Source organism: Miniopterus natalensis, chromosome 7 (assembly GCF_054644295.1).
Source record: "Miniopterus natalensis isolate mMinNat1 chromosome 7, mMinNat1.hap1, whole genome shotgun sequence".
Lineage (NCBI taxonomy): Eukaryota > Metazoa > Chordata > Mammalia > Chiroptera > Miniopteridae > Miniopterus > Miniopterus natalensis.
Genome location: NC_142087.1, coordinates 58,990,339 through 59,015,209, shown reverse-complemented (window position 1 = coordinate 59,015,209; position 24,871 = coordinate 58,990,339). Strand labels below are relative to the sequence as shown.

The window sequence follows — 24,871 nt, the reverse complement described above, 5'->3', positions numbered from 1 at the left end:
GCCCAGAGCCTGGCACAGCTCCTGATCCATGGAGCAACACTCCGAATTATTCGCTGAGTGAATGCTGAATGAGAGGCTGTGTCAAAGGCCAGCCAGGCGCCATCTGACTCAGGTTCCCATGACTCTGAATGATGGGTCTCTGAAATCCTTCCTGCTGCAGAAACACCAAGAGGAAATGCTCCATAAACACTGATAAATCGATCAAGTGACCCAACCCTTACCCAGCTCTCAATCAGCCAGGGCAACAGCAGCTCTGCACCACGGTTCTCTGACCCTGCAAACACACCCATGGTCTACAGCAAAGAATGAAACTCAGACTCAAGGCTTTTTTATACAACACACCTGGGTGGTACCTTCCTGGTCCCAGGTCACCTCCTCCGAGTTGTGATCCTTGAGAATTGCACCCACCACATTCCCTAGAAGCTTCTCCTGAGCTGCAGCTCCCCCAAGTCCTACCGATTTGCATCACCTCATGAATCCCTGCTACTTCCTCTGGCTGGCCTGCTATTCCTCCTTTCTCCACATGGTTACCTCTAAGTCACCCTTCAAGAGCTGGGTCAAGTTTCACCCCCTTCATGAAGACTGGCTGGACCTTCCTTTTCTACTCCTTCCCCCTTGTGTGTACACATGTGCATACATGTGCTCTCGGATGCTTGCACACACGCACACACACACACACACACACACACACTTTCACAGATGGTCTTGTTCAAACTTCCCTGGGCATTCTGCTAGCAAAGCATTTGGCAAACTGCACTGCAATGTTCCATTTCTGTATTTATCTCTCCCACCCGACCAGGACTTCCACGAGAGAAGGGCTGGGCTTCACAAGTCTCTACCCCAGTTCAGGGCACAGTGAGCACATGCTGTAAGCGTCCAACAGCAAGCATCCAAGCCATGTATGTTTCTCCTTGAAAAGACGGATGGAAATAGCACCGCTTTGATGTTACAGGTTTGGATTACTTGGTATTTCTTTTTCACTAGGTAATTGTGTTCTTGGAAAATATATTTAAACTGTTCAAGTTTCATTTGGAAATTGAGTAATAATCCTACCTCAAGGCTGTTTTGAAAAGTAATTGAAGATTAAATAAGATATTTATGAAAAAACCGGTTGGGAATCACCTTTCTGCATCTTCAGAACTTGCGGGAAGTTTGATTTACTATCATAGTCTGTATCCTCCACGCTGGCATCCCGCTCAAATGCCGCCTTCTTTTCGCAGATCCCAAGTAGAGCCTGGGGAACAGGGGCTGGAGACCAGCCTTCTCCATTTCCTTCTGCAGTGGGAAGCACATGCTAGTTTAACAGGTACCTGCTAACTTCAGTATTTTGATGTTGTTTGAGTATTGCTTCCTTCTTGTTCCCAGTTTGTTTCATAGAGGAAATAAGACTGAGTTCAGTCACTAATTTCAGATTCAATTCTCTGCTCTGCCGTTTGGTGCTGGGTGGCCTTGGGCAAGTTCCTTTTTCTCCCTGGGTCTCCCCATCTTCATCTGTAGAATGAGAGGTGTGATGCGGTGGACTCCGTGGCTCCCTCTAGCTCTGACATTCTCTGGTGCTGAGCTTCACCTTCTCAACAGAAACCCCTCAAAGATAGGGTTGGCACCTTACACCTCTTTATAGATTGTACTGGCTGCCCTTCCTGGCTGAGCGTCACACAAAACCAAGAATCAATCCCTATGCTCAGGGATCTTCACAACAGGCAGAGAAACAGAATCAAGCTTCTGAAGTCTGAGGTTGGGCACACTATCTGTTACCCAACAGTTCCAGTTCTAGCTGCAAACACAGTGCCTCCTCTGGGAACCAATGACACAACACAACAGAATCAGCCTTAGGTCTTGGGCCCTTGGGGGAGCATCTTTAAAGTATGGGCTGGGCCAATCCTCAAGTCAGGTCTGAGCTCTCACTTTGGCAAATTACCAGTGGCCTGCATTCCTCTGTGCAGTCAGGGAAGTCACACAGTTGCAGTGAGAGAGGGGGTTAAACACAACCAGTGGCCTTTAGAGGCATCATCAGTTTAATTGAGACAGCAACCCTGTGATGAGGACCTGTTTTCATTCCCCAGATGTGGAGTTGATGGTCCAGGGAGGTTAGCCATTTGTTCACGGGCACACACTACCTGTGCCAGATCCACAATCAAATCCAAGCCTACATACCCCAAAGCTGTGCTTTTCCTTTGACATCATGATGTCTCTAAAACACAAAGTGATGGCAGCTTTCAACCCAACACTCTTCATTGCATCTGCTGAAGGGACCTCCAAAACCAGTCTGCCACTGGTTCACCACATCACCTAAACCCTCTGGGCAGCATTTTTCGTCTCTGCCGTCTTAGCATTTTCCCAGAATCAAGGAAAAAATAAATAATCTATGCAGACTAGCACCTAAGTAGGTGAAACATTGCAGGGCAGACCTGTAAGAAGTAACTGTGATTGCAATACGTCCTGTGCAAGTAGAGTGGAGAGATCCGCAAGGTAAAGAAAAGGATTCGAACTTTTAACAGGCATCTGGTATCCAACAGGGCTTTCAGGTTATCCTTTGATCTAACCCTGAGATGTACCCATCTTACAGATAAGAAAACTGAGGTTGAGAAATTTGTTGAAATGACAGAAGTAGTTCTGCCTGACTCCAAATGTCATTTGCCTTCCTTTGAACCACAATTCCATCAGTCTTTAAATACCCAGAATTAGCAGTTACTTAAACTCGGGTCCTTCACCATAACATCAGCAAATTAGGGATGAAAAAAACAGACTTCCCTGAAGGCAATGGGACTAAACTGGATAATCAAATCAATAATAAATGCCACAGTCCCTCTTTCTAGGCCCTCTCATTTTGACTCCATGCCCTGTTCAGTCCTAATTCAAATTCTCTGACTTCTCAACCGTCTGATTCAGCAACTGTTTTACTTATTGTGAATTGAACATAAAGTGTAATCTGACACAAGTTTGTGCTTCTGCCACAAAAGAGATGCGAGGCATACCAGAGAGCTACACAAATACTAGCTCCATTTTCCTCCCTGCATATTTCTTACTCAGCACCTCATGCTGTCATTTCAATACTGCGTTTAATGAAACTTCGTACATGTCTTTCTCCAATTATACACTAAACTCCTGAGAGAAGTATCCCTCATTCTGAATGCTTATATGTACTCTTGTTTTTTTATCTAAAGATAACTCTTTTGAACCCAGAATGAAGAGTTGGTGGCTGATAAGAGCGGGGGGACAGGGAGGGGGGTAGAGCAGGATAGTCAGATGTCAGGGCTCTCATGTGTGCTGAGTGTGAAAGTTCTCTCACTAGAGCTCCCTTGTGCTCCTCACACTCAGAAAACACCAGCCATGGCTCCCATCTCAGCTCAGGGGAGATGTAGCCTTGGCCTGCTCCTCACAGGACCCCAACCCATCGGTCTGGCTGCCTGACACTCCACGAAGCCCTGGTCCCTGGGACGTGGTCTTTGGGAATAGGTCTCCTTTTTGCGTCTACATTCTCAACATAAATATCTCCCCTGCTACTCTCCTCAAGACAGGTCACTCAAGACTCAGGCTGGTCCCACCTTCCCCTTGAAGCTTTCCTAATCTGTCCAACTGCTGGAGGTGCTGGCCCTCCCTTCGCTCTCAGTGGAGTTCACTACTTGGCCCTAGATGACTGTCCCTCCTGCTCCATCACTGGTTTTCATGGGGTTTTATGGTGACTTCCACTAGATGGAGAGCAGATACAAGGTTCTCTCCATCTCTTGGGGTCCTCACAGCACCCATCAGGATCTGATCATACTCATGTTTAAATGTCAATGAGCAAACAAAGTTTGCTGAATCAAAGGACTGAAGAATTGATGAGTTTGAATGAAAACTGAACAGCTAGAATAGGTCCAATTTAGAGGGCCTAGGATTTGTCCTTCGCACTGTGATCAGAAGACCTCAGACCACCAAGATGCCTGCTATGGGTGGCCAGCCCATCAATGTCACCCAGCGGGACCTTCATCATCAGGGCTGCCCTGCTCCTGCCAGATGGTGTACATGGTGATGCTTTCTTGCGGCAATTCCAAATTCACATTCAGACTTTGTCCCACCTCTGCTCCCATGCAAAAGCTCCTTTGCCACCAGGAATGTCCCCTTGTTCCAGCTGCATCATCAAACCGCAAGCCACATCTTCCTCAAAGCCTTCCTGGAATGCACCTTAGCGCTGAACACAAATAGCATAATTCCGCTTCGATCATGCTCCCACTCTGGCTGCAGGCTGGTGCTCTCCATCTGCGCTAAGCATGTCTCTCCAGATGCAATGTCCGCTGTCCAGAGGCGAGAGCCGCATCTCATACCAGACCTTTCGTGCCCAGCAGTGCCAGGAGCAGTGGCTCACACGAGCTGCAATACTGAGACTTTAATAAATATATGAGGATCAAAAAACCGACTGTAATCGAGCTCTAGAGCACAAAATAATGCGCAGAAAGGAGGCCCACAGGGCTTTCACATCAAATCATTCTTTTTAGCCACCATTATTAATCAATACTTGTAAAAAAATCAAAGCTCTCATTGTTCAAATAACAATAGGTCACAGACACAGCCACCAACAACTGCAAGGGGACTTGCCACCCAGATTTTGTTATTTTGCTACAAGCACAACAACAATGCCAACGCTTCTGATGAGCATGCTGAGGCTGCTGTGTTGAATTCATGAAATTTAGCATCTCCAGGCTCCACATCTTTCCAGCTCCAAGTTCAAACCCCAAGCAGCTTCTTTCCACTGACAGAACTGCACAACTTTGGCAAAGGAAAGGAATAATGAAAAAATTGCTTTTCATTTAGTTAGGATAATAGTGTCACTTGCTTTTTCCCCCCTATCCCAAGTCATAGGGTAAAAGCAACTGCAGCATCTCAGTAGCTTGCAGGACTTCCCTCTTCCTCAATATCCAACCAGTGTGCTCCTAAGTGAGCCAAAACCCCAGCTGAACTTTCACAGGGTCTCAGGTCAAAGCCCAACTTTCCTGATCCCACCTCAACCCAAAACACAGAGGCCTCTCTCTGGCATTGGACAATCCATGGGTCACTCTCTTTGATCTCAAAAACTCACTAGCAGTTACTGAACACAGGCCATGGCAGGTAGGCTAGGCTCTGGGGAGTGAGAAGACACTCCAGGGAGCATAGGCATGGCCCCAGTCTTCATGCCCAATGAAATCTACAAAAAAAATAATAATGCCCAGCCTTTGAGATCCACAAGGTTCATGAAGTGACCACAGCAGAGAATCTAGATGCCTACTGGGCAAAGGAAGCAGTCACAAAGCCCTGAGACAGAATATATTCTAGACTTTCCAGATGCTGTCTTTGCTCATCTCCCTTGTCTCTACTAAGTTATTTCACCAAAGAGGACCAGTTTTCAAAAAAGACGTAAAGTCAAGCTTGCTCTTCCTTCCGCATTATCTGCCACAGTATTTCTTCACACTTAGCTCACCACCCCTCCTCTCCATACCTGCCCTCCAAGTCTGGCTCTCCTGGTCCTATTTCCCCTTCTGCAACCTAGTTCCCCACAGTAAGCACTTAGTAAAGTGCACTGATCCTCAGTGGGGCTGCTCTAGACGGGTGTTGGGCTGCCATTACGTGGGGTTAAGGAGCTCTGTGTTTTAAGAAAGCTTTAACCTTCCTAGGACACTTCTAGCTGCAGAATCACAAAATTTCACATTAATCCGAACTCTTTCACTTTACTGTGGCTCAAGGTAGGAGTGCAAAGGCAATGCAACTCATCCCACATCATACGCCAGTGGGTGGCCAGCCCCGCCTGTAGCCGGCCTCTTAGGAGCCTTTCCATGGAACTTTCCCCACTGAGCATTTATTTCTCTGCCCAACCGTCTTTTCCCTTGTGGCCTTCCTCACTCTGTCACCGAGGAGAGGGGAAGCACTTGAACTTGAGTAACAGAGAAGACTGCATGGGTAAGAGCCAAAATGAGTGTGGTGGACGAAAAATGCAATTGGCATTTTCAGAGAAAGCCAAGAGCGCTGTGTGCTATTGTGATGATGAGACTCTAGTAGGCACTTAATAAATATCTGATGATTCAATAAATGAGTGACTGGTAGAATGGATATGTGGTAAAACATCATTAACTCTTAGGCTTTGGGGGAGAAACTGAGAGTGGGCATTGCCCCTGAAAGACAGCCAGGAGTATAAAAAGCCATTGGTGTAAGTGGTTATTACTCACTCTGTCTAAGAGTTCTCACTGGGTGGCTTCTCAGGGAGCGTTAGCTCGCCTTAGACAGCATTCACTTTTAATATTCTGCCTGAACATCAATTCTGTGATTCACTCATGAAACAGAAGTCATTCACTGGCCGGGGCAGGGGGCCGTGGGCCAAAGTTGGCCCCTCTCTTCAAGGACCTGCAGCTTGGGGAGACAGTGACAACACACAAGCAGCATGTGCAGGCTGCCAGGCTGGGGGGCTTCAGGCCTGAAGTGCTCTGGGGCCCTGGGTGAGGAACTGAGGGAGAGCCGGTCTGATGCCTTACGAGGCAGACGTGCTGGCTAGATGGCACCCGTCGGGGCCCCGTGAGACAGCGGGTGGTGCTGCAGCCGAGGTGCGGTGGTGGAGGGGGACCTGTGCACAGAGTGCCCCAGGGCAGCAAGGACATCTGTCTAATGGGAGCAGAGGCTTGCGTGTGTTGTGTAAAATGGGATTCACTTGAGAACACTGCCAGGTGCCTGGGGCAGGAGTCACGAGAAACAGAAAGGGGGTTAAGAGTTAGGGAACAGCCCTGGCAGGGCTCAGCTGGTTGGAGCCTCACCCCATACACCAAAAAGTGGCGGGTTCAATTCCCGGTCAGGTCACATGCAACTGCTCTATATTTCTCTCTCACATCAATGTTTCTCTCTCTCTCTCTCCCCCCTTCCATGCTCTAAAAATCAATAATAATAATAATAATAATAAAGAGTTAGGGAACAACTGGACTATGAAGCCCTTTCCCAATTCTAGAGAAATCACTGGGTTTGCTAAGGTAATCCTGCCATAAATCTGTTTCTTTAGAGGCTAAAAATTCTGTCCTGGATGTCACTGCTCAGCCCCTGTAGCCACTGTAGAGACCTCCCTTCACACCCTCTCCTCTTTGCCTCCTTTCTCTGTGCGTCTCTATGTCTTTTACCTTGTCTCCTTCTCATGCTTAACTCAAAAAGCATTGCCTGAGCACCAACACGTCCTTGGTCCACACTGGACATTGCCTGAGATTCTGAGTCTCAGACATGCACAGCACAGGAAGCACCCAAAAATTCAACTCGAGAGCAGAAAGCAACTATTCCCGGGCTTAGAACACAAGGGGCCTCTGTAGGCGTTTCTGGTCATACCCAGGGGTTATTAATCTCTGCTCGATGGTGACAATGATCTCAAGACCAGTATCCAGGAGGCAGCATGGAAATCCTCTCAGAGTCCAATTACAGAAATTAGCTGGTATTAGTTAACCCTCACAACCCCTGTGAAGTAGACTGGGGAGGCATCTTCATCCCAATTTTACTGATTCGGTTACCGAGGCTCACAGAGGTTAAATCCCTTGCAGGGGGGGTCATTTAGCTGCGAAGTAGGGGGACAGGGTCCAAAACTGACTTGTCATTTCAGGTGGGATGTTCCTCACGCTTTAGTACACAGTCATCTGGCCCCAGGTCGGCCACCAACCTGTGTCGTTTCCGTAAGTCACTGTATCAACTGCCTCACCAGAATGAAGATAAAATGCTTATCTGGTCTCCCTCTTTAGGAGAGTCAAGGGGGAAATAGGATATAAAGATATTTTTGAAAAGGGCAAAGGGCCATGCATATGAAAGGGAGTATTTTTGATGAGAAGATGATAAATAGGGTTAGGGAAACAGTTCCTCCAGGCTGGCAAAGTTCTGAAACTCGTATCTGCTCACCATTCATTCCAGATCCCTCACCCACAGGGAAGGCAGAAGTTTTTGCATGCCTGGGGGCCAGCTCAGGGGGCTTTGTCTATAAGTACTTTACATGTTACGTGCATCTGCTGATCCAAATCCATCACCAGCCCCTGGGGAGGCGTAGCGCCTTCCCCCCAGCCATAAAGTGGACGCTGGGCCGGCTCACCTTCTCCATTTGACCCTGGCACCATTTGCTCTCATCTGGACAGGACGTCCACTGTGCGTTTCTAAGTCAAAGGCCATTAAAAAAAATAATGTTTCCTCAACCTTACAGGGCACCTTCTAAGGGGGGGGAGGAGAGACAACTCTAAAGGAAAGCTGATTCCATCTGAACCTTTAAAACTTCCTGATGAGAACTGTAAGGACCACTAACTTGGGCTCAGTCATCTAAGTAAGGTTACCAGTTCCCCCCAAAACTTTACATTCTCCAACCTGGTGTACCTAAGGAGGCCTCAGAATCTCAGAGAAGGCTAAGGAAAATGGAAATGAAAACTCAGAACCAAACAGGAACGGGAGGATGGCACTTTCACAGCGTCCATAAAGTACAGTCTGTGGGCATCTGGGTGTTTAATTTTCTGCACCAATTAAGCCTTTGGCTGCCCAAAGTGTTTGCAATGTTATGAAGAATATGTGAAACACCAGATCACCTTTAGAAATAGCTCCAAAGGAGATCCAAACCTAGGGCCATATGTATGGTGCTGCTGCTCCTTACCTAATCCTGGCCCAAAACATCTGGGAAGCTCACTTAGTTTCATAACATGCCACTGCATAGGAATGGAACGGAACTGTTTTGTTCCAGTCTTCACAGGAACCCAAGGACCAAGCACAGAGTGACATGTGGCAAGAACTCTATGAGGTTTAGTTTTTTTCAGGGCAGCTCTCCAGGACAAGAGCAGCCTCCTGAGCCCCCACTCCACCCCACCCCACCCGAACTGTCTCACACCATGGGGTCCCTGAGCAAACTCAATGACATCATAGCATTTTTAAGGCGCTGCAACTCCTGACAATGCTAATGTGTTAATAATAATTTACCCCAATCTTCTGGCAGGAGCAGAACTGAAGCAACTTGAAATGCCATCAGCAAAAAAATTATTTATTTCCCATTCCTGAGCAGCAGAGAAAACAAGGTTTCATTGGCTGGTCTGCCTTCAATAGCTTTCTGGTTTCAATTAAAACTTCCAGTCTCCAAGGAAAAAACTGGCATTCTGGGAGGCTGAGGCCCCGCCAAGTTTCAGTGTCTCCTCGGGAATCCAGAAGGGATGTCCCATCCATCTCGTTACTTCTAGGCTTTCTCCTTTGCACTGGATAAAGTTGTACCTCAGAGTGGGGCTGAGGTACAACTAAAAATAATGACCGGTTCAAAGAACTCTCCTCCCTTGGAGGTGCATTTTTGTGCCAGACAAGTATTGATTCGGCCCCTAATGGAATTGAATGTCGAGAGAACGGCAGAAACAGAATCAGGAACCCGGGGGGGGGGGGGTGCCTACCTATTTATTTCTTTTTCAGAAAGCTCCTGCCTCCCGCTTCTCACCACTGACCATTTTCAACTAAATTCTACAAAGATTCCATGCTCTATTTTCTGCTCCCCTCCCACCGTCTTTTAGGTCAGGGAATTTACAAAGTAGCTTGCCATGAATAATACAAGTAGAGGACAGAAGCCCTAGTGGCACCAAGGGCTCCTTGGTTCACTCAAGGATACCCCCAGGCTTTCTCTGTGTGAAGTCCAACTGAGTCTGCCAACAGCGCCTTCCTATGTAACATTCTGATGTTAACACACAAAAGATCGTATTACACCCCGTCACTTGTCTAGCCCATTCATGAACATATAAGGCAGTTGATATTTTCTCCCAAGCTGGAAGGAGCCCCTTCCGAACCCACATCGCTGCCTCTCAGCCACTCTGCCTTATGTTCACTACAAGCCCTCCCCTCCCCCACTTCCAGTTTGTTTATTCCAGTGACACATCTATTTTCCCTGCTAAGAGAGACAAGTCAGTTGGTTTCCCTCCTCTGGCTCCGGACTGCTTTCGCTCACCACCTCCTCCCCCCAGCCCAGCTCAGATTACTACAGCGGCAAGCGGCTCTCACAGCTCAGCTCCAACACCAATTCAACTTCCCAAGACTAAGACAATTTTTTTTTTTTTATTAAATGGGGGAGGGGAGATGGTGTGCAAAACAGCACTTGCAGAGTACCTGGTCTTCATGGTCTCTCAGACTACATTCCCGGGAATCTGCGAATACTCCCTATTCAACCACACTCTTCTGATCCGTCCCTAATGCCCTTCTCTCTTAGCAGGCAGCTCCACTAAGCAGAGAAGAACACACAGCATCTTAGACTTGTTTCTGAAACCTGGGACTCCCAGGTCAGAGCAAAAGAGATTCTGCATCCGTCAGGGAGGCTTGGGATGGTGGGAGCCACAGAAAGCAGGAGAAGGGGGAAACAGTGGCCTGGGATCATAAACTGGCTACATTTTAAAGTGCTACAAACTTTCTCCTCACTTACACGCCTCCTGCCCAGCTGGCCCCGCCTCCCCATCCCAGCCAGACAACATCCAACTGGGGTGTGCAAAGGAAACTCTCCCAGACCATTCAGGTCTTGCCCCAGTGGTGCAGATGTGGCCTGCACAGAACACCACCTTTCCTCTCCACGTCCCTCTTCAGGACCCCCCTCCTGCCCCCACCTCTCAACACTCTCTCTCTCTTCCTTCTCTCTCTCTCTCTTTCTCTCTCTCTCTCTCTCTCTCTCTCTCTCTCTCTCTCTCTCACACACACACACACACACACACACACGTGTTTACAGATGATGAAGAAGCGTTCGGATGGGGCACATCCACTCTACCTTTGTGAACGAAAGGAGGATGGTTAAGAGATGGGGCTGAGCTGCCAGATAGTTTTGGTGACAGCTACTTTATGAAGGTTTTTTGTTGTTGTTGTTGTTGGGTTTTTTGGTACAAATCTACAAGAAAAGCAGAAAAACAGGGTGACGAGTAAGGGAAGAGGTTGAAAAATCATGTAAGAGAAAAACAAGCAATATTAGTAGTATCTCGTTAAAGACCATGGACACCAACCAAACTTTAGGGGTAAAAAAGGTGTGGATTGGGGGTGGGAGGGTGGCTAGGAAGGAAAAGTAGCTGCTGTAGAATTCCAGAATAAATTGCCCTTTTGGAGGAGACCTTTTGCAGGAATAAAGAGACACACCAATTGGCCTTTTAGCATTAGACTTCAACCATGAGATTATCAGAACAGTTTATTTGAAGCAGAAACCAATTGGAAATTCTTCCCTTAATGGTCTTTTTAGACCAATATACACACCCTCAGAACCCACATAGACAACAGGTAAAGAATAAATGCAACATGAAGGGGGGGCAGTAAGAACTCCCTCCCCACACTTCCAGGACTTCTAGCCTCATCTCCTACTTCCAATTGCACAACTTTCTATCTCCAAAGAAAATATTTCCAGTTGGATCCGATTTCAGAATTGTTGTAATCCCTGTGGGTCAGGGGAGAAAGGGTGCTTGTAGTGTGTGGGGAGGGGGCCTGGAAGATAGCATTTGGGCAGTTACTAATTTTTTTAGAACCAGCCTGCTCTATCGATCGAAAATTGCCATCACCCAACAATGCTTCCATCACAGACACCAAAAACAGCATCACCGTTATCACCATCTTGCTAAAGATCTGCCCAGTCCAGTTTCCCTGACTTCGTCTCTGTGGAACTTCTCAGACAGTATTTTAGTCAAAGAGATAATGGTTTGGAAGACGAAAACAATAAATCGATACTGAAGGGCTCCCTTTCCGGAGTGATTTCCCACTGGAAACCACCGAACGAGGGAAGCCTGCCCTTAATTCCCAAGCCCAAGGCTCCTTCAGAAACACACACAATGCGTGCTTTCAAAAAAGGCATTCGTCTGCTTTTAAGGGAATTCCTGTCTTTTCGAAGTCCCAAAACCGGAGAGCACAAGAAAGAGACTCGGATCCATGGATTAAGATTTTAAGAGAAAGACTAACACAGAGCCACAACACAAGCACACACCAACCTTCGCTGGCTGGACCACTTCTTCCCTGTTCTTCTTTCTATTAAGGACACGTTAGATTCTGATACATTTCCCCCCAAAAAATCCAACTAGGTTACAATGTAGCTCTCTAGCTCCACTTAACCTGCAAGTTACAAAGAGAGAGAGAGAGAGAAAAAAAAATCCTGCCGCCTTCCCACCCCTTTCCTCCCCCCTCCCCCTCCTCCGAGTCCACCCCACCAACACCAAACCCGCCAGCCCTGGCAGCCGGCGGCAGGACCGAGGGAGGGTGCAAAAGGAGGGGGTGGGGAGGCTGGAGGGGGGGGAATCAGATTAGGCGAAACTCAGTAAGCTCCCAGCTCTGCAGCCCGACGCTTCCACCATCGCCGCCACCAACGGGCCACTCCGAATGAGCCAGCATCGCTGCCCACCCGCGAGCCGGCCGGAATCGCGCCCATCCTCGGCAGCCTCGCCGCGACCGGCATCCCGCCCCCTCGGCCCCATCTCCCCCTTCCCGCCCCGTACAAAGTCAAAGCCCCGGCGAGGCGACGTTAAGTTTTGCATGCAGGGCACACACACACCGCCCCCGGCCCCTGGCGTGCGGGGGCCCGCGGCGCGGCGGGAGTCTGGACGCGGGGCTCCCGGGCCAAGGTCGCCGCGCGTGCTCACCCATGTCCCGGTGGCTCCGGCTCCGCTGGCCCCGGCGCTCGCTCAGATCCCGGCTCCGGTCGCTCGCCCAAGCCCCCAAAGGTGCTGCTGCGGTAACTCCATGGCGATGAGCATCTGTCAAACGGCGAGCCGCGGGCCGGCCGCCCTCGCTCGGGGGGCGCGGGGGGCCCCCGGGCGCGCGGAGGCGGCGGCGGGCGCCCCGGCCGGCCCCGCGCTTCCCGCCCGGCGCGGCCGCCTCCGCCGCGCCACCGATTTATGGAGAGAGATATCAAGGGGGAAAATGGCGTCTCCGGAGCCCGAGGAGTCCTGGAGTAATCACATTCACACACACACGCCGCACGCACACACACTCGCACACACTCGCACACGGGCGCGCGGCGAGCCGGCTAATTTTAGCAGAAGCCAAAAAAAAAAAAAAAAAAATTATATATGTATATTCCCGTCTCTCCGATCAATGCTATTTTTTTCCCCCTTTTCTTCAAAGGCTGGACTGGAGCTTTAAAAAATGTTGCCGGCTTTGGGCTCGCAGGAGGCGGCGCGCGGAGGGCGAGGGCGCTTTTGCTGAGCTGTGCAGTTCGGTCCGCGGTGCCGAGGGGCCCTGCCGCCGCTCGCTGGTCCGCCCGCGGTCGCTAGTGCTGCCGCCGCCGCCGCCGCCGCTCCATGGCCGCGCCCGCCCCGCGCCCCCGCCGCGTCCCCTCGCCGCCCGCCCGCGTCCCCCGCGAGCGCTGGAGTGGGGTCGGGCCCGTGTGCCTGCCTCCCGCGCCCTCTCCCGAGTCCCGGAGTCCTAGTGAAAGGAAGGGGGAGGGTGCGGGCGGGGGAGGGAGGATAGGAGCGGCCGCGCGGCGGAGCCCGGCGGGGACCGCCACCCCGCGATCTGCCTGGGAGGGGGCGCGGGAGCCCACGCTGCTCGCCCAGCGGGCCGGGGGCCGCTTCCCTGGCTCGAGCCCGAGGAGGCGCAGCCAGTAACGAGCGACCTCTCTCCTCGCCCTCCCTCTCTCAGTGATTTTCGGTGGATTTCGATCAATTGGAGGGAGTGGGGCTCTAGCCGGGGGAGAAGGAAAACAGTTCGTGGAGGCCGCTCGGGGACCCCTCGCTGCCCCCCGAGCCCCTCCCGCTCCCCAGCGCCCTCGCGGCCCAGCGGCTGCTGCGCTCCCGAGTCGGCCGCGGAGACTGGGAGGCCGCGGGGAGCGCCGCGGGCCCGGCGCCGGTTCCCGGGCTCAACACTGCCACTATCTGACACAACAGGAGCAGTGTTGGGGGAGCTGCGCGGAGGCGCGAGACGTGATAGGCTCTGGAAACTGGGCGCAGTTTTTTTTTTTAACCTGGTAATTACATTTCACTTTCAGGGGCTTATTTTTTGTTACGCGACATGTATGCATTCAGATGCTTAGGTGCATTTTCTCTTTATTCACAAAAATTGGATGGATACTTGATTAGGGGAAAGATACAAAAATGACAAATGCTCCTTGGCATGCAGGTCCCTATGGGGGGGTGGTAGCAAGAATAAGGTGGGATGTCTTCAGTTCATACAAAATACGGTGCTATTTTAATCTCTCTGAGTATCTGTATTTGGGCTGCAAAAGGGGAAGCTTTTCAGGCCACTCGGTTGCAATCTCAGACAGCGGAGGAATGGCACTCCTCAGGGACATGTCTGCATTATAGGACGGTGTAGGACAGATACGGGTTCAGGAAGGTTTGCAGGTGGTTTTGTCTCAAGACTCAGAACTCTGATTCTGAGAGGACCCTTGACTGCTTCGTTTTATGTGAGAGTTTTTGGATATTGGGATTAAGGAATGATTTGGCAGTGACTGGGGACAGGCCCGCTCCCCAACCACAACAGCCACTGACCACCTGGGTTGGCTGCTCCTTTGAGCTCTGTCATTGAGCTTCTTCACTCTCCTCACACTTTTCAAGAAATGCTGCAGTGAAGTGGGGCAGGGGGGACAGGGTTGGAGGACCCTCCAACTCCCACCCTGGTCCATGTCCTAGACGGAGTTCAGTCTGATTCTGAACAGATAATTCACTCCCCTCTGACTCAAGTGACCTCCCTGTCTTCTTTTTTTCTTCCAAAAGAAAGTTCTGATTGGCCACAAACATTTCTTCTGTTACTCATCCTGTGAGACCCTCCTTAGGGCCACATTTCAATAAGTCTTCTGCTACCCTTCATATCAGAGTATTGTTATTCCTGGGAAAGTGATGCTTACATAGAAAAATTATCAGGGCATATGAGCTGATGATAGATTTTATATATATATATATATATATATATATATATATATATATATATATATATACACACACACACACACATATATATTTAATATATATATACATACATATATACATATATACATGTATACACATATATACATACATGCATATACATCTACATATAATATGTTACATATAAGATATTGTATATATTTATGTTTAAATATACAATAATAAAAGATCCCTGAAAACTCAAGCCCCAAGCCTGAATAAAATGTCTATTTAAAGAACTGGACTTGTATTCAAATACTAGCTGACAAGCACAAAAATTGTTACCTTCTTTCCCTAGTAGGCTACTCTCTGGTTATCTGAGAACTAGACCCTGAAACATAGAAAGTCTGACACTGGTAAAGAAGCTGGCCTGAAAATTAATGCCATGCAATTTTAAGGTAACTTTTCCTAAGGTCCAGGGCCCTTGAGAAAATAAAGGGACCATCCGAGCAGCTGATGGGCATGCACACAATGTACATCTCTTAGTCCTACACAATCTCCAAAATCAGCATATTGCAATCACTCAACAAATAATTATCTAGCATGGACTATGCAACTAGACTAGAGATACAAACTCAGAATTCACAACCAAGTGGTGTAGACTGGCATGAAAACTTCGAACTACATCTAATGTATGGAAATACCAGAAAGGAGATGTTTACAAAGCGCATGGAGCACTGAGGCAGACATGGCAGGAAGAGGGTGAGGTCAGAAATTTTATTCTCTTTAGACTTGTGACACATTTATTATCCATTTAACATATGCATTTCCTTTCTCCTTTGTACACATATACCTTTTTCTTTCTATAACATGTTTGTTTCAAACAAAGATAAAACTATTAAGGACTGGACTGTGCCCCCATGGACAATGTCAATAAATGTGGTCAAGAATAAAGGCTCCTCTGATATTACCAAATAACTGACTTTCTGCCAGTTGGGCTATTGTTCTGTGTTCTAGGCATCCATGTGTCTAACCTGTAAAGTGGTCCTGGTGGAACCCCTCTCCAGCTTGCCCCAGACCCCACCAGATACTGCAAGGATCTGTAAGAAGGTCATTCATTCCTTACATGACTTGAGAGCCAGATAAAGGGCATATTTGCAAGCAAGATATGGTTCAAACTGAAAGGGTAGGTCATGCCACTTTCACATCTCCGAGCTAAAGAGCTGTAATAAATGAGTCAAATCCCCACATTTTTCCTTTCTAAGAAGTTAGATCAATTAATATAATCAAATACTCAGAGCCAGTCATCGCCCCGCCCCTTTGGTTAAAATGCAATATTGATTCTCCCCTTTTTGGAAAATGAGGTAGTATTATCTAATGTAGCACTTCTCAACACATATTGTAAATCAGAAATTACTGTTGCTTGGGATACATCTTGATTTAATTGGTCTTAATAATAAATGCTCTGGGTGCTTCTAATATGCAAATGATTGAGAATCGCATGCCCCCACAATGTAATCAGGATACTTAGAAAGCTCCTACAATCTTAGGTTAGGTAGCATTAATAGAAGGTGCAACTAACCAAAGGAGGTGATAGCCACAGTGAGCTGTGGAGTGATATCAGGCCATTTGTGGAGTTTGGGGCAATTCTGGAAATGTAGAAATTGGGAGTATGCTCCAATACTGCAATGAAAAGACCACACACCACACTGTTAAGGGGACTTGGTTTTAAGCTTCATGGCAAGTACTCTCATCTCTCTGACCCTCAGATTCCTCTTCTGAAAAAAGAGAGGTATTCAGAAGTCTTCTGAGGAGCCAGCCAGCTATAGAATTCTCTCCAGTTTTGATTCTAGGACACAAGAGAGAACCAACAGGACAGTAAGAGCAAATTGTGAACAATTGAAATGGGATGTAAAAACTGTCGTTAGATGTAAGAAATGCATCAGGAAAATAAGGATTATTCATTTGCTTGACTCTGCTCTGGAGGGCACAGCCAGCCCCAGTCCCCTGATCTCAGTTTAATATAATAGGAAAAGCTCTGATTGGATCGGAAATGAGAACAGGCCATCTTAAATAATAATGAGCTCCCTGTCATAAGAAGTAATCCAGAAAAAAATGTGTACCCCTACTTTTCACTTCCCTCCGACCACAATCTCTGTGAATTCCTTGAAGTCGGGGATTTTGCATTATGCCTCTATATCTTTACTAGATAAAATTGTACCTGCAGCCCAATGTACAGTAATAAGTGGTAAAATGTCAAAAATATTTAACAATATGACATGGGGCTAATTGGTCAGGATGAACACTGACACCTGGCCCTGCCCAGCCAGGTGGCATCTCTTTAGTTTTTAGATCCTGAGGCAGGACAGGATGGTAGAGTGAGGGGGATTGGGGGGGGGGGGGAGCAGTGGTTAATTTAAAATTTTAGTATTTTGACACCATCATACCTTCCTATGAATAGTACATGAACATTGGACTATATCATGAATAAATGAATGAATGGATGAAAAGCCAGCCAATCAATAGACCATGGAGAGATGCACAGTGGTAAGCTTGGATTCTAGCCTCCCTGCCATTAGCTGACTAGGTGAAGCTGAGCCCGTCATTAGCCCATTGCACCTCCGTTTCCTCCTCTATAAACTGAGAACCATCATCCTGCCCTAAGGTATCCCTCATAGTGACACTTGCAGGAAATCTCAGATATTAAGTTACATTGCAAAGTTAAATAATTCTGTTCGGATACTGGCTTTCACGATTAAATATTATGTGGACATTGAGACGACTCCCTAGATGCATCCTAATTCTACCACCTCTCTCTTATCTCTGGGTACACATCGTGTCTTCCTCCCTCTAGGAAGTGAGAAGGTAATTTCAACTCCTGATTATCACCTCTGGCTCCATCCCCACTTTGGAAAGAGCTCTTCTCTCCAGTGGCTTCCCCTGATGCGACTGTGGTTGCTAAGCAACAAGGAGCTAAGCAGGAGCAAAATGTAATCGTCCCAGGAAGGGAATTCCAGGTCTGACAATGACTGAATTGTAGTTTTGGAACCTTTGCCTTCCTGGCTGAAAGAAATTCACTAAAGGAAGCTTTCTTGGCACATAGTTCCTGGTGCAGATGCTCCAAGACAGCAGCTTTCCCAACCTGCAGGCAGCAAGGTGTGGGGAGGAGCATTCTTCTAGGTTTTCATTTCCTGGCTCCCTGGCAGATATTTTTGTCACTGTGACTTCATAGAGCCCCAAAATCCCCAGCAACGTTTGGACGGCTTCCAATTCCTAACTGAGCCTCAGGCGCCCAGGTATAAGGAGTTTATGTTTATATCACTGTGTGCGGCACAGGGGCCAGAGGGAGGTCCCGGAGGGACACCGCGGGGAGGCGCAGGCTCTCACGTCCCCGAGAATCTCCCTACCTACCTGGGCTTTAGCAGGCACAGATATGCGCAGAAAGGTGCTGTGGGGATGGCTTGTTGAAACTGAGGGGGCTGTATTGAAAATATACGGGGAGCCTCCTGGAGGGCAGATACCGGGAGCGAGACCAGGCCTCGGGGGGCTGGGCGGGTGCCAGGCAGCGCCTCTGCCCTTCTCTCTCCAGAGCCTCCCTGACTCCTGCGTGTGCTCCCCGCCGTCTATCTGTTCCCCCCACACAGAGGCAGATTTTCTCTGCGCGACGCTCAGGTTTGCTCCTTCACAGCTTTGGCATGCACCTGATTTTGGTTTCCCTGTCCTCCACAGCCTCAGCTGCCATCTTGCTGTGACTCCATTTTCTCTTTGGAAACCTCATTGCCTCCCAGCGCGTCAAAGCCGCACTCATGGCAGCCACGGCCGAAGCCGAGAGGCTGGTGCCTGGCCCTGCAGCCCTAAGCGTTTCCTCAGGAGGATGGGGAATGTGCCTGTGATGGGGTTGGGCTGTGCTGGGCTGTGCAGGGCTGGGCTGGGCTGGGCTGAGAGGGGCTGTGCTGGGCTGTGCAGGGCTGGGCTGGCCTGGGCTGTGCTGGGCTGGGCTGGGCTGAGAGGGGCTGTGCTGGGCTGTGCAGGGCTGGGCTGGCCTGGGCTGTGCTGGGCTGGGCTGGGCTGAGAGGGGCTGTGCAGGGCTGGGCTGGGCTGAGAGGGGCTGTGCTGGGCTGTGCTGGGCTGTGCTGGGCTGTGCAGGGCTGGGCTGGGCTGGGCTGGGCTGAGAGGGGCTGTGCAGGGCTGGGCTGGGCTGAGAGGGGCTGTGCTGGGCTGTGCAGGGCTGTGCTGGGCTGGGCTGGGCTGGCCTGGCCTGGGCTGTGCTGGGCTGTGCTGGGCTGGGCTGGGCTGGGCTGAGAGGGGCTGGGCTGGGCTGGGCTGAGAGGGGCTGGGCTGGGCTGGCCTGTGCTGGGCTGGCCTGGGCTGTGCAGGGCTGTGCTGGGCTGTGCTGGGCTGTGCTGGCCTGTGCTGGGCTGGCCTGGCCTGGGCTGTGCTGGGCTAGGTTGGCCCTCAAGGTGTATTTGGAATGAAGAGCTAAAACTCTCAGCACACTTACATGTTTCTAACACCAAGGTCATCTTGCAACGTGAGAAGAACTTGGGCTTTGAAGCTAGACAGGTTTGGGTTTGACTCCCCCTGAGGACAGCTTGGCAAGCTCTTCTCTGAGCTTCAGCGTCTTCCTCTGAAAAAGCACAAAGTTAGCATCAACTCTTCAGGGCTTCAGCGAGGACTAAGTGTAGTTAAACAATAAAATGGATGGAAGCACCTACGTGGGCAAGATTATGCCAGATGCTGTAAGAGTAAAGGAAATACATCACATATGTATATGTCATGGCCACGGGCAAACATTAATCCAAACCCTGCTTCTTGGTCAATGGGTTTATTCCAGACCCTAGGGTTAGAATCCACAGAGCCGTTCTTTGTCTCTCGATGGTTAAGCTATCCATGTCAAGGCCCCCATCAAATACAGCACTATGGGTCCTGACACTAGATAGATCTTCAAAAGTGCCATTTGGTTTAACCGCAGTGGCAAATTATCCAGCATAAGGGACGTGAAACTGACCCGACTGAGGAAGCTGAGGCAATTATTCAACATTACACAGCCAGTAGTTAGTAGAACTGGCGTTAAAAGCCCAGTAGCCTGGCTCCAGAGCCCACCCTCCCTCCTAGCTACAGCTCCATACAGCCTCTCTAATGCAGCCCTGCCGACCCAGGAAGCAGCACAGGGACTCCTGGATGCTCCTTACATCACCTCTTCAGGATGTACTGAATGTTGATTTCTGTCTTCTAAACTAAATGAATCACAGTAACATTGAAACTTCAAATTATAGAGCTGGAAGGTTTGTTAGAGATCATTTGGACCAAGCAATTCATTTTGGAGATGAGAGAAAACTGAGAACCAGAAAGATAAACGAACCTTCCCACATTTTCGTGCAGCTGACCAAGCCAGGTTTAGAAACCAACACAATGAATTGCAGTTTCCAGTGCCTCTCCCTTTATACCCAGCTGCCAGGCCTTGGTACCCTCTGCAGAAGAACTCAGATTAGGAAAAAGAGAACTGAAAACTAGAAAGTTCATTAAATGGGCACCCCAATGGGCTTCAAAACAAGGATATCTGGATGTGTTATTTTTGAGAAAATAATTTGGTGTGTATTTTTGTCCATTTTTACTCTGAGTTGTGATCCAAAGAAAAGAAAGTAGGGTTGAATGCTTCACAGTTAGACTAATATTCTCTCAGCAATTTTTTTATAGATAGTAAAAATATTTATTAGAGGAAAAGGTAAAAGAAAAATATTCTGAGAGGTTAAGAGTGGCTATAAGTATAGATTTATGTATGGGACATTACTGAAATCATTGGCAAATTTTTTTGTAAAGGAAAATCAATTATTGCAATGTCGTATGTTCATAGTGAAAGATATAGGATCCACCCATCTATATTACAAGCCATTGAGTATAGGGCATGATGACAGAAATTATGAAATGTGTAAAGAAGGGTAAGATGTTCTCCTAGTCAAGGATCTAGGAGACCATCAATCCAAACTGGAGATCACATCTTTTAGTTTCAGGTCTGCAGATAAGTTGATTAAACATGATTCTGAGGTCAGTCAGAAATGATGACCAGTCCAATAATTTGCATCTTTACTTATCCATATCCTCAGTTAACTTTTACCAAGGTCATTGTCTTTTGGCTCTCACATAGTATCATAAGCAAATGACTTCCCTTATAGACAACAATATGAGTACCCATAATTAATCATATTACTTATAATCAATCTCCATTTTAAAATTAGAAGAAACTGATGTGTAGCAAAAATGCCTAGGAGGCCCTGAAACTTTCTTCAATCAATTAAATTATGTGTGTGCATAAGCATTTCCATTCTAGTTGTCAACTTCTCAAGAGTCAAATCCTCCTCTCTAAAAATGAGATAGCATGGGTAAATTACTGAGGACAGTAGCTGATACCTTGGGTGGCAAGTAAGCAAATGGGGCTGGTTTCCATCTCATCTTCTCTACCTAGATTACCTTTCTCTCTGTTCTGTATGAACTCTCATTTCTTCAGGTCACTCAAAATTCTGCTTATGGTGATATATCATCATTTGGAGGTTATTACTATCTGCATCTAATGCTTTAACCACTGGAATTACCTGTATGTGGCTGCAGAGTTATGATACATAATGCAATTATCTCAAATCAATATACCCAAGTTTGAAAGAACAAAGAAAAATAAAATAAGCAAATTAATAAGATTTAAGTTTGTTTAACCTTAGTGCATATAATAAATGTTGGCTTGTTTATATAATGCTATTCTTCAAATAAGGACACCTCCCTATGAGAGTGATGATTAAGTCTTTTCTGTAGTGCGGAACACAAGACTGGTAAAAGGCAATTATATCTCTTATCCAAGGATTCGTATGTTTATTAGTTATGCAGGGCAGGTGTGAAAAGGTCCGAGCTTAGTACCATATCTGCTCAGAGGGTGTGGCACGCTTTTGGGGGAAAGCTCCCTGAAAGCAGTGGATCAGCCATCTAGACTGGGCAAGCTTCCAACAGTGATATCATTGTTTAGTGACAGTGGGTCAAAGATAAGTTCCTGGGTGTGCCGATAGGTAGGCAGAGCATGGTGATAGTAAAGCCAGGGCAGTAAAAGCTCTGCAGGTAGCACCTGAGAGACTTGTTCACGGCCTGGGAGAAAGACCTTGGATGCAGATTTGATCCCTGTTTCCGGTTGGAGCATGTTCGGGAGGCAACCAGTCAATGTGTCTCTCCCACATTTATGTCTCTCTTGATCTCTCTTTCTCTCTCCCCCCCCCCCCTTTCCACTCTCTAAAATATCAATGAAAAAAATATCCTTGAGTAAAGATTTAAAAAATAATAAATAAATAAATAAATATTTGGTAACTCTGTACCACTTTATATGCTACACAAATTATAGAAAGCTTATGGTCTTGGAGATTAAAATACATACATACACATCTACATACATGCATACACACATACATATTTGAAGAGACAGGAACTAGAAATGGAAAATGCTTGCCCTACACAATGCAGCAGGGGCATTGGAGCCCAGCTAGATTTATCTTTGTTTCCACCATTACTTATTCTGTTATTCCCCATGTCTCCTCCTCTTCTCTGCCTACCTATACATGTCAGCTTTCTTTTGGGCCTTGATCAAGCCTCAACTCCTCCTAGAAGCCTTCGACTGGAGCCTTTATCTTTTGAAGAACCATTTGAACTTTCCATTTTTATCACTTAATGACTCTCCCAGTTTCTTATTTGTTTCTCTGAGTATCCTTATTCACATACATGTCTTGTCTCTAACTGGAACCCCCTTTAGTGAGGACACGTCTATATTAAATGCTATGGGAGATATAAACAAATTACATACCACCCTCATCCCTGGTATTTTAAATGCACATGGCTTCTGATCTAGTTGTTGCCTTTTTTTTTTTTTTAATATATCTTTATTGATTTCAGAGAGAGGAAGGGAGAGGGAGAGAGAAAGATAGAAACATCAATGATGAGAAAGTCATCAATGATCGGCTGTCTCCTGCATGCCCTCAACTGGGGATCTAGCCAAGCATGTGCCCTGACAGGGAATCGAACTGTGATCTCCTGGATCCTAGGTCGATGCTTAACAGCTGAGCTATGCCCTGCCTGTGCCTAATTCTTAATAGGACTTGTGGTAACTTCTACTAGCTGTGCCTTGATATAAATTCACTTATTTTCCCCTCAAATAATAGAATATGCACATTTTTTTATGAACACTGAGAATAAAGATTGCACTTTCAGCCTCCTTTGCAGCCAGGTGTAGCTAGGTAGTAAAAGTGGTATATAAAATTTCAGGAAATATCTCTCTTGACATTTCTTTTAGAGAAAAGGAGTTCTAATATTCTACCGTCTAAAATGCAGGTGCTGCCATCTTGGTCACTAAGTTGAGATTACACACTACAAATTAACAAGATCAAAGGAGCCTGACACTTGGAGTAAGTTTCCCATCCAGAATCACCTAAGGTTTTACAAGAGAAACCACTCTCCTGCAGTGTCTGTTATTTTAGGGTTTCCTTTACTCACTGCCTAACCTACTTCTACCTAATCAGGGCTCTTCATCAGAATGTCATGCTAATATTCCTGTACCTCAGTGAGCTCATCGCGTAGTAATAATGACTTCTCAGTATTTTAATGACCACATTAGACAGAGGTAAAATTTTATTGTGCTTGAATTCCAAAGTCACTACACATTTCGTACTTTTGCTTGGTTCTTTGGGAAGGATTTATGTTATTATAGGGCCCTTCCTAGCCTACATTGTCTGCCTCATCAATGAAATGAAATGACTACTCATAGACTGATTTCATTGTGTTAAGATACTGTCACCAGAGGTTTCCTGTTAAAATATTAGTTTGTGCTCAAAATGAATATCCAACAGTTGACAATTCAGCTTAATGTCCCAAAAGTCTAAAACTGGCCATTTTAGTTTTATTTCTAGAATAAAGTTTTAGTTCTAGACTAGAGATAATTAGTAATTAGCTGAAGACTTATCTCTGGCAAAATTTCTGTGGTGCAAATCATGAATTACTCTTTAGGGTTCTGGGTACAACTGAGAAGAGGATGGTTTTTTGGCAACATAAGATCCACTCCTGAAAATCCCTAGAACTGTCAAGTGGTTTCCATTGCAGCTTCCCACACTCTGCCCCCTTTCCCAGCCTCTTTTTTATGCTAATACTTTTTTTCCAGTTTCTCTTATGTTCCCTGAGCTCTAAGTACTCTGTTTTTCAAGGGAAAACTAGTAATTGTATTAATTAATCCATCTTACAGTATTCATGATTGCCCTGCATACATGAAAGAGTGTTCATTTCTTCCTCTCATCACATGAGCTCTAGAGTGGAAGTGAAGGGCACCAGCCCTGTCCGACTCTGGCTAGCAGGGAAGGTGATCGTGTGGGAGTATTTCTTGGAACAGTCTCTAAAGTTCCAACTCAGAAGCACCTTTCTCATGCCTTAATAACATTCTCCTTAGGGAAACTTTTTGGGAAAATCAACATTGGGAGGGGAAGGGAAGGGATAAAACTGGAGGGAACTAAAACTTGGATATCTGACCACATCATTCAAGAAACACATTGATTTGCAGCAACCTTTAAGAAGAGAAACAATAATTGGAAGTGATCCTGCCATAGTCCCAAATGGGGCAAAAAGGCCTCGGGAGACCTCTAGCTGATTTGGGTTTTTCAGAAAAATCTCAGAAGGGCTTGGGTAGGGAGTAAACAGTTACTGCAAGTGATGGGAAATTGAAGTTTATGTTTCAAATTTACTGGTATTTTAAAGAATAAAATAAAGTGAGGGGAAATATTCTGAAAGTGAATTGAAGAATAGAAGGGAATGATGAATTGCTATTCTATCCATGTGTTATTTTAGTCTTTGGGTGAATATCATTTGTGTAATATGATCTTGATAAAGATTGGCCTAAAGAGATTCATCTGTGATTTTCCCCATATTTATTTGCATCTCAGGGATAACTTAACATAATAGAAAGAAGTTCTGCAGGGCTGTGTAGATTTGAATTTCAATTTCGTCTCAGACCTTTTACTAGTTGCATGATCACGGGCCCATTGCTTAACATTTTTGAAATTTGATTTTTCTTTCTATAAATAATATATGTCTTT

At 47.0% G+C, this 24,871-nt stretch overlaps 1 protein-coding gene across 4 annotated transcripts in view; it reads right to left on the bottom strand.

Moving 5' to 3' along the window:
* SETBP1 (SET binding protein 1) overlaps nucleotides 1-12,736 on the bottom strand; it is a 333,388-nt gene extending 320,652 nt beyond the window's left edge. The window contains exons 1-2 of one of the 4 annotated variants that reach the window (XM_087819072.1): nucleotides 11,919-12,084; nucleotides 10,724-10,840 (exon numbers count right to left, since the gene is read on the bottom strand). The gene's annotated coding sequence lies outside the window, so the exon portion shown is untranslated. Of the gene's footprint in view, nucleotides 1-10,723; nucleotides 11,420-11,918; nucleotides 12,085-12,563 lie in introns of those variants that run through there. The other 3 variants (XM_087819069.1, XM_087819070.1, XM_087819071.1) reach the window with 3 other exon arrangements.
* Nucleotides 12,737-24,871: the final 12,135 nt, after the last annotated feature.